The sequence below is a fragment of the Staurois parvus genome, unplaced genomic scaffold, assembly GCF_062004578.1.
Source record: "Staurois parvus isolate SC_StPar_1 unplaced genomic scaffold, SC_StPar_1.0 ptg000147l, whole genome shotgun sequence".
Lineage (NCBI taxonomy): Eukaryota > Metazoa > Chordata > Amphibia > Anura > Ranidae > Staurois > Staurois parvus.
In genome coordinates this window covers 26,213,968-26,228,185 of record NW_028317943.1, presented here as the reverse complement: position 1 = coordinate 26,228,185, position 14,218 = coordinate 26,213,968, and the positions used below count along the sequence as shown (strand labels likewise).

The following is a 14,218-nucleotide window of genomic DNA, read 5'->3' as shown; positions in this document are numbered from 1 at the left end:
TTGGTGCACAATGGGACTAAAGGCTGTGTTTTTAATATGTAAAACTGATATGTAAATGTATGTTTTAATATGTAAAACAGTTATATATAAACTACACTCTACAAGAAAATGTCATATGAAAATAAATAAATATTTTTTGAAAAAGAAAAGTGGCATTTATACAAACACGTAGACATAGTGCTTCAACAGCAGCTATATATAAATTAACAATAATATTTGTCTCGAAGAATGAGAAACCAGATAAGGGAGTGACATCGTGATCAGAAAACGTGCTAAGGATGTATGTTCGTAACAGGCTCAAGAGTCTGCCATTTATAACATTTCACATATTTTATGCCCAGCTGCTTTTATTTTACATAATTGTGTGTGGGGGGGTGGGGTTAAGGGCTGGAAGATGCATTTTAAAGTGGTTGTAAACCTCAGACATGAAATATGAACAAAGCATATCCATCTATAGTGTGTACTTGTCTCAATTGAGAGCACTAAGTATAATTTCTGTCCGCTGCTTGTTCCTCTGCTATCAGCATGAATCTGACAAGTTTCCCTGACACCAAGATAAAAATGGTGACAGGGAGGGACCTCCAGCAGAGTGATAGCATCAGCTCTGTGGAGGGGTGTGTGTCTCTTCTCCCAAATCAGCTCTCAGAGCTCGCCTCACTCATGTAACTTCAGCTTCCCACCCCCTGATTGCCAGAGCTGAGAGATCCTGTATAACTTTTGCACTTTGAATAGATGTAGGGGAAAGATGGCTGTAGATAAAACAGGTACATTGTATGTATGAGGATTTGTTTAACCGCTTCCCTGCCACCCTATAGCAGATGTACAGCTACAGGGCGGCAGAGGTGCGCAAAATCACGTGTATACATACGTGATTTTGCATTTCAGGGTAGGGGGTGCGCGCCCTACCCACGCCACCATTCGCAGCCTCAGCTGTCAATCACCGGGTTCCGGCCGGTGATTACTCACCAGCACCTGGTGATTGCCGAGTATTACCGACAGAGGGAGAGAACTGTATGTAAACAATACAGTTCTCTGCCCTGTCAGCTCCTGCACACTGCTTTATATGGCTCTGCATAGCAGAGCCATACAAAGCAGTGTGCTTACAGTTGAAAGCACTAACACAGCACACAGTAAAACAGCACACAGTTAACCCTTTGATCACCCCACATGTTAACCCCTTCCTGTCCAGAAATCTCTTTCCAGAGCAATCAAAGATGCTTCTCCAAATTAAAATTCTGAGTAGCAAACATGGTCAAGGGAAGATGCAGCTATCTTCCCTTGACTATGTTTGCTACTCAGAATTTTAATTTGGAGAAGCAGTTTTGATTGCTCTGGAAGAGATTTCTATTTAAAACTGGTTGCAGTATCAGCTGGATATATTACAGTGCTTATGCTGGCCGACTCTTTGGGCGTTCAGACCTTCTGGTAAGAGGCCAATTTATTTGGGTGGAAGGTGACGGTCTTCTTTCTGGATTGGAATTCTCTTTCTTATGCACCAATTTCTATCTATTTATGGGATCCTACATGGACTTTGCTATCATCTGTGTATAATTATTATTAATTTCTTGGATCTACAATTATATCTACAATTAGCGCTGCAATTGTTTTATGTATATAAAACTGTTGGCCTGTGTAATGTGCAAGCTGCTTTATCATTTTTAGGTTTAAGTTCTGAGCGCAGGTCTGTTTTATACAGATCAAACACTACTGAAAGAAAGCTCTATTCGTAGGAAAAAAAGGACGTAAATTTCACTTGGGTGCAGCGTTGCATGACTGCGCAATTGTCAGTTAAAGTAACGCAGCACTGTAATGCAACAAATGGCCTGGTCAGGAAGAGGGGTAAATCCTCTGGAGGGCAAGTGGTTAATCTCTGTGTATCACCTAAGGCCAGTCACTGCACTAGGTATATGTGAGGTTTACAACCACTTTAATTTGGTTGATTGGGCTCAAATATATATTTACACAAACAAAAACTGTTCATAATATTGAACACCTTCCATTTTAGGACAGCAGTATTATTTTTACTATTGTACTTCAATAAATGAGAAGCAGACTCTGCCCTGAAAGCACTAGCATTTGGTCATCTTTATACTTTGTTCGTATTGATTGATTGGTGGAGTCATGAACGAGCCAGTCGTGCCTCGGTTATACAAGTTAACCAAATACCACAGGCTCTGCTTTCATCTCACTACATGTTATGGAGCTTTGATCTCAATGTAAAGGTAATGCCATAACAATTTGGTTGCAGGAAAGGGTGGTGACAGAAATACAGAATGTTAGGAATCTGACCTCAAGGCAGAGAGAAAGGAACTGCCCTAATGACTAAGGATGAGAATGAGAAAGTTGGGTAATGAATATGTGTAGCATTGATGACCATACTATATTCAATATCCTCATTACAGATCACAAAAGGATTGCAAGTATCTTTCCAATCTAATTTTCATATAAATAGTATTATAAAATATAATATGACTAAATTAAATTCATAAATTTACAGTTCACCTTTACCGAAAAACTACCTGTGCAGATAAGGGATGTCTGTAGATAAAAACAAACTGCAACTTTGACCGAAATTGAATAATGCCCTTGCTACAGGTATAGACCACTTACGTGAAGCCTGACTGGAAAACTCCCAGGATGTTGCTAAGAGAGGTCCAGCTGTTACTCTTCACCTCTACCATCACAGGAGTAATCTCTCTCTCTGATTCAAACCCCCCACATGCACTTTTATCTCCCGTGATGCAGTAGTTTGAGAGCTCACTCCTGTGATGGTGAAGGTGCACAGTAACAGCTGGGCCTCTCTTAGCAATGTCCTTAGCAACACCTGAGAGTTTTTAACCACTTCCTGTCCGGACACTTTCACCCCCTTCCTGTCCAGGGCAATTTTCAGCTTTCAGCGCTATCACAATTTGAATGACAATTGCGCGGTCATGCAACACTGTACCCATATGAATTTTTTACCATTTTTTTTTTGAGACAGATAAAGCTTTATTTTGGTGGTATTTATTCACCGCTGGGATTTTTTATTTTTTTTGCTATGTAAATGAAAATGTCCACAAATTTTGAAAAAAAAGTGTTTTTCTTATAAAATTTTGCAAATAAATAATATTTCATCATAAATCTTGGCCAAAATTTATTCCGTTATCATTTTAGTAAAAAAAAAAAGCCAAATTAGTTTATAAGCAAAAATTATAATGTTTAAAAATGTTTTTTACATTTCTATTTTTTTTTTTTTTACATACTGTCACCCTAGCAGTACAGTGTCACCATGGTGAGACTGTACTACTTGTGGGGGGTGATGAAGATTTTATTTTTTTTTACACTGATTGCTTTTACACCCATATAGAATGTAAAAGCAATCATTTCTCTTTCTCTCTGTCTGCATTCTTGCAGCCATTGAGAACTACTGAGTGAGCTGTGATTGGTCACAGCTTGTCACATGGTACAATGCTGTTGTGAATAGCCTTGTACCATGTGACCTCTGTGATCATTCACAGATTTCACACGTAGTAAGCAATGATGTCACAAGTGACATCTTGCTTACTACTTTGCATGTGATCACTGATTGGCCAATCAGTGATCACATGATCGGGACCTCGTACAGAGGTCCCGTCCGACGATCGGTGTTTCACTGTGTCCGGAGGACACAGCGGGCACCGGATTGCGGTGCTGTGTGCGGGGAGGCCGTTTATAAACGGCCACCCGACCCTGCAGTGCCACCGTCCGGCCGTTTATATACAATGGCCGGACGGGAGGTGGTTAATAATCATGCTACCAAAATTGGTGTGTGCTATAAATTTCCTCCAGCATTTCTCCTGTTTCTTCTTGCTGGAGGCTGCCATTTTGCTGAAGCCCAGAGCACCTGAACAGCAGAAAATAATAAAGTGGAACTAAACCTCTTGTGTCCTCGACCAAACTGTCAAAGCATCAAATGGCTGGAGTCATAACTGATCACATGTTTTGTTTCATGACAGTCGCAGATTAAACGAAAGAAGTTTCCTTAGCTGTAATGCATGGGTGTCAAACTGGCCGCCCTCCAGCTGTTGCCAAACTACAAGTCCCATGAGGCATTGCAAGATTGACAGCTACAAGCATGACTCCCAAAGGCAGAGGCATGATGGGACTTGTAGTTTTGCAACAGCTGGAGGGCTGCCAGTTTGACACCCCTGCTGTAAGGAATAGGAGGGTTTAATTCTACTTTCAGGCTGTCAGCAGATCAGCCTCTACAGATTCAGCAAGGCCAAAAAATGGAGAGCAACTGAGCTTGTGCAGAGCAGGGTGAAACAGTGTATTACAGGATTTTAGACAATATAGGCACTTATTTTTAATGTTTTGCATAGCTATACCTGCAAATGGGGCCAGCCTGAAGTCATCTAGCAGGACTTCATTTTCTGATTAAAGTTCCACTTTAAATGGAAGCAAGAAGATCCTTAACATAAATATCAGCTTCACTGCTCCTGATGAGAGAAGAACCCCATTTCATAGGATTGAGGGGACATTCCAGTTGCCAGCTGCCTGCCTAAAAAGGTGATGGTACACCCTCCTGTGTTATAATGGTTTGCATAAAGGGTGCCATTTTGTTGGTTATTAACCATCTTGTCCTCTAGCCTCAGGATCTTTAACAAGACTGACTTCTACTAGTGCCGTTCAAGTCAACAGATTGATTATTCATAGAGCCCAAGATAATAGGCATTTTCTAGGCTAGGGACTGATATTTATATTACAGTATAACACAAATTAAATATAAATTAGAACACAAGAACATATTGTCCTCTATAAACTTGTATTGTGGAACTATTCACATGTGCAACAAAAGGACCGTTCTCTTTTTTCCACTTTTTGCATGTTTAACCACTTGCCCTCCAGAGGATTTACCCCCTTCCTGACCAGGCCATTTTTTGTGATACGGCGCTGCATTACTTTAACTGACAATTGCGCGGTCGTGCAACACTGCACCCAAATAAAATTTATGTCCTTTTTTTTTCCCCACAAATGGAGCTTTCTTTCAGTGGTATTTGATCGCCTCTGCGTTTTTGGGGGTTTTTTTGCACTATAAACGAAAAAGACTGACAATTTTGAAAGAAAAATATTTTTGACTTTTTGGTATTTAAACATATCCAGTAAGAAAAAAATAAAATTTCGTCATAAATTTAGGCCAAAATGTATTCAGCTACATGTCTTTGTTAAAAAAAAAATCCCAAAACGTGTAAATTAATTGGTTTATGTGAAAGTTATATCGTTTACAAATGACGGTATAGATATTGGGATAGCGGAAATGCGGTGGGCATTCTGGCACTGGGGGGAACTGACTTGGTGTCACTGACATCCCCAGACATCCCCAGTGACACCAATACAGTGATCAGTACTAATAAAAAGCATTGACACTGTACTAATGGCACTGGTCAGGAAGGGGTTAACTGTGTGCTGTGTGTGTTTTACAGTGTAAGCACATTGCTTTGTATTGCTCTGCTATGCAGAGTAATACAAAGCAGTGTGCTAGAGCTGATGGGGGGGAGAGATCCATTTTGCTTACACACAGACTTCTCCCCCGTCAGTGATACTCGGCAATTGCCGGTGCTAGCGGGAGATATCCGGCTGGGACCCGGTGATCAACAGCCGAAGTCGCCAATGGCGGCGCGGGTAGGGCACACAACCCCTACCTGGGAATGCAAAATCATGTGTGTATATATATGTGATTTTGCGCAGCCCTGCTGCCTTGTAGCCGTATTTCTGCTATAGGGTGGCGGGCGAGTGCTTAAGCAACTAAATCCTTAGGATGGAACTTCACTCTCTCAGTAAACATTGGCTATTTGTAATCTATACGGTACAACCATTAGTAAAGTAGGAAAGTATTATATTTACTTGTTTTAAACTTTTTTTTTTTTTTTTTTAGTTCCTTCCTAGTCTCCAGGCCTAGGAAAATTATGTCATACATCCCAGGAGTCTTCAGTAGGGGAGGAGGGGTTTTCTCACCTAAGCACACCCTCCTGCCTGTATGCCTGAGCTAAGGGGAGATGGATTCCATGAAGTAAAAACTAAATTAATGATCCTCCCTTATTCAAGATGGCCATGGCCAGAAATGCTAGGGGAGTGTTTCAAAGTGATTTCTCACTAATATAAAGCATAGATGGATGGGTGAGTTTTGCTTTGAATATTTGAAATAAATTACCATTTTTGGTTTGTGTTGTTCAGATACAGTGTAGTTTTGCTTTAAAGCCAAGTATTAAACCCAAAATCAAAAATGTATTTTATTGCAGCTCATCCATTCTTGGATGTGGTGGCTCCCTTTTTTAGGCTTTTCCCTTTATTTTCACATGTTGGACCCACCAGTAAATCTTGTATTTTTCAACTTTCTTTAACAGAACAAGCTGTCCAGCAAAAATGTCAAGACCGCAAGAGTGCTGAGACAAACCATTTACCACTGACAGAGATGCTTACAATGATCAGCTTGTATTCATGTAAAACCTTTATCCCAAAAGGATAAAAATGGTTTGCTGTAACTACTTATAAAGTATAACTTGAATTCAGCTTCCATTTGCTAATCAAGTCCACCTAAATCTGCTGGTTTAAAGTGGTAATAAACTCGCCAGAACAAGTCGGCATCATGTAAACCAGTATAAAATTACTTACTAGTTGGTGTCTATAAAAGTTCTTTCAGATGCACTGTTTAGAAGATATTGCCCACTCCTTGTTTCAATTATGTCACTTGCATATGCGCATTGTTCTCCAGATTGATGGCACACTGAGTGCACCGTCAATCAATACAGCTATGTGCCGTGTCACCCTCAGCATTTCTCCACGGCATTATGCTGTAATCTCGCGAGATTGCTGACCATTCACCAGTGCCTTGGTATAACCTTGCCGTGCATGCGAGAGATTACTGCGCAGGGCGGAAGTTTGGGTGGGGAAAGGAGTGAGAGGACTCCACAAAATGGCGACAGCTATAGACCAAACAGGCTACAGAAATAATAAACTGCAGAAAATGTAAGAACAATTACACGACGCTCTGGATTATCTCTATGTGTTTAAAAGTGCGTTTAATTCTGGTATCATGCTTCCAGTGGCTTATTCTAGTTTCATTGGGTTTACTGACTGATAAAGCTGCTGTCCAAAGGTGTCTCCTTTGTTTCTTTATCCAGAGTTGAGACACCCTAATACAGGAGGTGTGGTATTAGCCAGATCTGCAGGTGAAAATAGAGAAACTCCTAAAAAAAAAAAAAGAAAAATCAGAATAATGCTGTCGCCATATTTAAGGATTGGGCAGCTGCAATATATTACATTGTTGTTTTTCAGTTTAATCCAGCTTTGAAGTATAACTAAACCCAAGAACATTTCAATATATTGCAGTTTACCGTCTATTATTTTTATGGCTACATTGTTTTTCATTTTTCAGGCTAAGAACATTTAGAGCGAGTAAACACCTGTTGCTCTTGACAGAAATTCTGTTTCTTAAGCAAACCATAGATAATGCGATTTTTTCTTTCCTGCAACCACGGGTTGCAGGAAAGAAATTGCTAGCTTTGATGATGGGGGAATCCCTCCTGCAGTGCTATTGTGTTCTGCCACCAGGGAGCCTTTCTATTGTCACAACACGATTACTGCTGGTGGCTATGCCTGCCGGCAGTAATCGCATTAGAAGAGAAAAAAATCAGACAGGCTAGTTGTACTGGCTGGTTGTACCACAGCTAAACCATGACACAGCAGCACTAGGAACACATGACGTTGAAGGTAATATCCCTTATGCTGTTTTTTTTTTCTTTATTTTAAAACTTAAAGAAGAATTCCAGACAAATGTGTTTATTTTCACGTGCAGTGGGGCTGTGCCAGCATTGCATGGGTTAAATGCTCAGGGTTTTTTCTAGGGGTTTAGAAAGATATACTTACCTAATCCACTGATCCTTCGAGAGCAAGATCGGTGCCCGCCGCTCTTGCCTCCCCACACACTAGTGATCTTGTGAATGGGCTGTTCCTGATGTCATTATGCCCATAGACTGGCTCTAGACGTGAGGACAGCAGGAACAGTCCACTGCTAGATGTGGGGGAGCGCTGTTTTCCCGAGGATTGGGTAAGTATAGCTTTTCCCTGAGCCCCTGGACAAAACAAGCAGTTAACCCATGCAGTGTGGGCCCAGCCCCACGGCATGGGTAAATAAGTTTTGACTGGAGTCCTTCTTTAAGCGTTAAAGCTTTTTAGGTTATGGAAATGTTATTAATAGGACTCCAGTGATACCAATGTATGTAGACTGATGGTTGTGTAATAGTGAATCATAGTCCTATACACACACTGAGGTATGCAATTATTGCATAATGAAAATTAAGTCGTTCCAGACCAAGAACTGACTTCAAGACAATTTCTTGCCAAAGTATGCAGAAACTTGCCATTGCCTGTAAACATGTATTTGTCTTTTAAATGTACAATACTGAATTAAATAGACCTGTTTTCTCACACCAGGGGAGAGCATAGGAAAATACCATTGATTGCCGTTGCTGACCTCTCCTTTTGAAAACACAAGTTCTCTCACTGACATGCTGATCTATTGACATTAAGCTAATACAAAAAAAATTGAATATAAACAATCCTTAGATAAGTTTTTCCTTTATTTTCACCTGGTAGTCCTGCAGATAAACGTCTTGTTCCTAGGTGGCTACTCTCACTGGTTTCACTGTATCTCTGAAGGGAGCCATTGTCATATAGGCTGGACTTCAAACATACTGAGAAATGTCCCGCACAACAGATTTAACTGCATGACATTACTGCAGTCATAAGTACAAACAGGAACATTTCAATGCAAAAAAAGCATAAATACAACATTCTTTCCCCTGAAATCATTCTCCTTTTTCTTGTTTATTTGTGCCTATAACCCTAGTAAGGCTTGTTCACACAGGTGGTAAAAACAGGGATCTGGGCCACATTTTTACACTCCATCAAAATCCACGAAAGACAGCTGAAGTAGGCATACATGTGCTGCTAGCAGCTACACTAAGAAGGCCCAGCAAATGTAACTTTGTGCACACAGGTGACACCACCTATTAAATGCCCATTGATGTGACTGCACTGTATCTGCAAGCCAAACCCTTGGCTTGCAGTTGCAGCAACTGGAAGCTGCTTTTTTACTGCTCTCTGAAAAGCAATCCAACACAGAAACTGCTTCCTCTGTAAATTTAGCCTAAAACATTGAGGTTACATCTGGTGTGCTGGCTGTTTCTTAATATGTATTTTATATTCTTACCATAAGCCAAGCACCCTCCTATATGGCATGAAGAATATGGCGGATTGTTTTTCTTCTGGATTCCAAATATGTCTCCCCCTCTTCATCTCCATTATGATGGTCATACACGCTTTGACAAATGATCAGTTTCTTTTCCGTTCAACCTCTTCTGATTAGGATAATTGATGTATAATCAACAACTAATTTGATTGATATGCCATACATAGGGGGAGTGGATTTAAATTAATAGTTAAGATACAATTGTAACGTGTGATTGTATTTTATTAATCACATCTCACGTAATCTCATAATCTGATCGTATTCATGAACAAAGTATCTCAGTGCTGTCAACTGATGCAAAATGATCTGTAATTTTCCACCCTATCCAATTGATTTAGTTTGACTGAATCTAATCTAAATTAAGTCTAAATCGATTAAAAGAGAAATTATGGCTATTCAATTGTTTGTAGATTCAGTCCTTCTTTTAAATTAATTGCACGTCAATCAGATAATGAAATTGAAGTTTGTGTGGCTACCATTAAATATGTAGTAGGGGGAGTAGTAGTTTACAGAAGGAAGATAACATTGTTTGTGTTTTCAGGTCAGTTCACTCTAAGTGACAAGGTCACTGCATTTCTGTCAGATCAATAGCTATTTTCTGTACTTGCTAAAAAGGTTCTTAAAGTGGAAGTCCAGCATAAACTTACATACTGACTAACTTGTGTTAAAAAAAAAAAACTGAAATTATATATATATATATATATATATATATATATATATATATGTATGTATATATGTATATATATATTTACCTTTTTTCAGACCGCTCCAGTCCGGTCACATGATCTACCCTGTGTCAGCCTGCGGCGGCTGCAGAGGAGAGGAGGGAGCACCCTGACAACAGCTGGTAAATCCTGGAGGGGTGATGACACCCATAGGCTTCAATAGCTCATCTGTTATCATCACTCCCTCCTCTCCCCTGCACCCGCTGCAGGCTGACAGAGGAGAGCTGAAATGTGAATGGACTGGAGTGGCCTGATAATAGGTAAGTATATTATTATTACAGATACTTATATAGCGCCATAAATTTACGCAGCACTTTACATCAATTGGTGGGTTTTGCAATTTTTTATGTCAGAGGATATTTGCGCAGCAGTCTTTCAAACATAATTTTTTGGGAAAAAATAAACTTTTTTGAATTTTAATGCAAAAAAACACAGAACATAACTCAATTTTTTTGGTAATATAAAAGATAATGTTATGCCGAGTAAATAGATACCAAACATGTCATTCATTATAATTGCGCATGCCTGTGCAACGGTGATAAATGACATAAATTTTACTATCCATAGACGACATTTTAAAAGCCTTTTTGAGTTACCACTTTAGATTTACAGAGGAGATCCGGTAGTAGAATTACTGCCCATGACCTGACGTTCATGGTGATACCTCACATATATGGGATGATTGCTGTTTACGTGTGTGCATGCGTGACCAACATGTGCATTCGCCTTTTCCCGCAAGCACAGGGAGGAGGACGGGGCACATTCATTTTTTGGTTTTTCACACTATCACTTAAATTTTTTTTTAAAGTCCTATTGCTGTCACAAAGAATGTAAATATCCCTTGTGACAGAGATAGGCCTGTGACAAGTACTCTTTATGGAGGGGTCTGGGGTCGGTAAGACCCCAAATACCTCCTTTCCCCTAAAAAGCATTCAACCACACCAAGTTTGCTTTGATTGAATGGTTTTATTTTTTTTAAATGGTGCCATGTATTTCCGAGTAAATTTGGAAGTTATGTCAGGTCATCACTTCCGGTTTACTATGTAACGTAGCTGAACAAAGCCGATCCGGTCTTTGGCTCCATGACTAGTCAGCGGCTGGTTGATTGGGACTCCCGGTGGGACAGGCGATCCCATTAAAGTGGCAGAAGGTGGGCGTCCCCTTTCGCCGCTTGTAACAGCAATCGAGCGGCTAGTTAGCCTCCCTGATTGCTTTTACAATAAATCCGACCGTCAGCTGTAAGTAACGGTACTGGTACAACCACATGAAGACTGGTGACGTACTAGGTATGTGACTGGTCGGCAAGTGGTTAACTCAGAACTCTACATATGGATTTTATTGCATAGTTACATTGGTCCAGCTTGGGTCAATATAACTATACACATTTCATATGGAGAATATGCTGTATGGGCAGCACAGTGGCAAAATGGTTAGCACTTTCGCCTGGCAGTACTCGGGTCGTTGGTTTGAATCCCAGCCACGGCACCACCTCCCTGGAGTCTGCATGTTCTCCCTGTGCCTGCGTGCGTTTCCTCCGGGTACTCCGGTTTCCTCCCACACTCCAAAGACATGCTGGTAGGTTAATTGGATCCTGTCTAAAGTATCCCTAGTATGTGTATGAATGTAAGTTAGGGACCTTAGATTGTACACCCCTTGAGGGTTAGGGACTGATGTGAATGAACAATATATATGTAAAGTGCTGTGTAAATTGACAGTATTATATAAGTACCTATAATAAATAAATAGATGTGAATGATCACTGTATTAGTCAACAGTGCTACATAGATTGCTCTGCTCTTCTGGGTCCCATGCATAGTAACCCCACAGGGACGCTTGCTTGGCACGACCATCATTCACAGAATACCTTGTATCTTTTCAATCAGTACAATGTGTTCTTTGAGATTGAGTTTGTGACATCACTGCCTCGCCTCTCCACCTTGTACAGATCCAGGGCAGGGGAATAGTCTGCAGGAGCCTGTTCATTGCACATGTAATCCACTGATTGTGGTTGAAAAGACTCCAATGCAAAGAATTAATATCCATTTTTTCCCCATTTCGTTATGGGCACATCGGTATTAAAGGTGAATTATGCCTTTAAGTTGGTGTCGGTCAATGAATCACAATGATTGTATTATTAAAAGGCTCAGCAATGTCAGACCCATAGTTCCTGAGAACATATCAGAATAGTGCACTGTGTGCTCTACAGTAAATTTGGGGGGGGGGGGGGGCATTGCGCAGTGCTGGAGACAGATGTGGTCAGAGGGTGGAGCTGTTCAGAGTAGTTGAGGTGTCACCTGTTGGGGTAATGCTGCAGATTCTGATGTAAGGAGGGAAGGGGGGTGGCTCTGGTGACCAGAGACAACCTTACATCAGAGTTCCACCTTACACCAGAGTCCACAGCATTCCCCCTTACATCATGGTCTGCAGCATTCCTCTTTACATCAGAGTTTCCACTTGCATGAAGGTCTGCAGCATTAAAAAACAAAACAAAAAAACAAACTTTACGAGCTGCTAAAACTAATATAAAATCCAAATCCAAACTAGTGTAGATTTTCAAATAAAAATAAAATGCATGTGTCTATGAGAAGACTGTAAATATTCTCCCTATTAAAATAAATGGCTAAACAGCCTGTCTTGGGAGTGGTACACCAGCTCAAGCCGTGCCCCCTGCACACATTAACAGGAGGGAGGTGCATCCAAAAGCACAAATACTACAAAAAACCCACAAGAAAGAAAGAAAGCAAGCCACAAGAAAACTTTCTTTCTTGTGGGTGTTTTGTAATCTCCCTATTACCAGCAGTGAAGCACCTATTGCATATCTCATACAATTAAGGATAACAAACATTAAGAAAGCAATTAGTGCAGCACTTAGTATACAATGAAATATAAATAACAGTGCCATTAACAAAATCACTAAACTTTCACATCATAAAAATTAAATATCAAAACAAATTCTTGCAAGAGTCCATATGCTTCAGTGGGTGTAGAACACCTTTTGTGACACTGTCCTTGTTAAAACAGCTTTGTGCTGAAAACACCACCACCAGATGTCTGCTCACCTCAAATAAATGACTTCACAACTTAAGCTGGTCATACATTGGTCAAATTCAGAAAGAATTTTCTTTTGAAAATCTTTTCTAAGAATTTCGTTCGTATTTTGCACCATTAGTGGGCCACAGCAATGAACGATTTTTGAGCGATCATCAAATTTGAGTGAATGTTGGAAATTTTTTGAAAAACAAATGAATTTCTAATCAATGATGGAAGAATTGTGCATGAAATGTAATTGAAAAAGAAATGAGCATGAGCTGTGACCTGGAAAAAGAAAATTCTTGGCCACGAAAATTACTTTCTGTAGCAACATGAAGTAAATTTTAAAGGCTTGGTTGGTCGAATTTCGAAATCAATGGTGGCACCGTCGGATCACAAAATGCACAACATTTCCGATTTTCTAAAGAAAATACATTCAGAATTCGACCCATATATGGCCTGCATTAATGTTTGGTCAATCCAAGCCTTTTGTCCCTCCAATGGACCATATGGATTTGCTCTGCTGGCTCGGACCATTCTCCACAGCTTCAGGTAAGTCTCCTTCAATCCACCTCTCCATCTCACGCAAAGGTGTTCTACACCCACTGAAGCTTGCGGACTCTTTCAAAATATTTTTTCAGATTTAATTTATAAGATGTGAAAGTTTAGTGATTTTGTTGATGGCATTGTTATTTATATTTAACTTTATACTAAACGCTTCCCTAATTGCTTTCTTAAGGTCTGCAGCATTGCCCTTTACATCAGAGTTCCCCTTTACATCAGAGTTTGTAGAGTTCCTCCTTAAACTGTAGGCTAGTGCAATCAGCAATGTGTCTAAGGTATAACAAAAACCTTTTACATGAAGGTCAGGTTAATATAACCCAGCACAGAATTTCCCCTTACATCAGAGTCTGCAGGATTCCCCTTTACAGTGCAAGGGAGAACTCTGCAGACCCTGACGTAAGGGAAAACTTTGTAGATCGTGATGTAAGTGGGCACTCTGGAGTCTGATGTAAGGTAGAACTCTGTGGACTGTGATGTAGGGGGCACTCTGGAGTCTGATGTAAGGTAGAACTCTGTGGACTGTGATGTAAGGGGGCACTCTGGAGTCTGATGTAAGGTAGAACTCTGTGGACTGTGATGTAAGGGGGCACTGTGTGGACTCTTGTAAAGGGGGGGAGTGGTTTGGTGACCT

General features: G+C 40.3%; 1 protein-coding gene across 3 annotated transcripts in view; it reads left to right on the top strand.

Moving 5' to 3' along the window:
* Window positions 1-14,218, top strand: part of RASSF3 (Ras association domain family member 3) — a 229,176-nt gene that overhangs the window by 143,795 nt on the left and 71,163 nt on the right. The window lies entirely within an intron of this gene.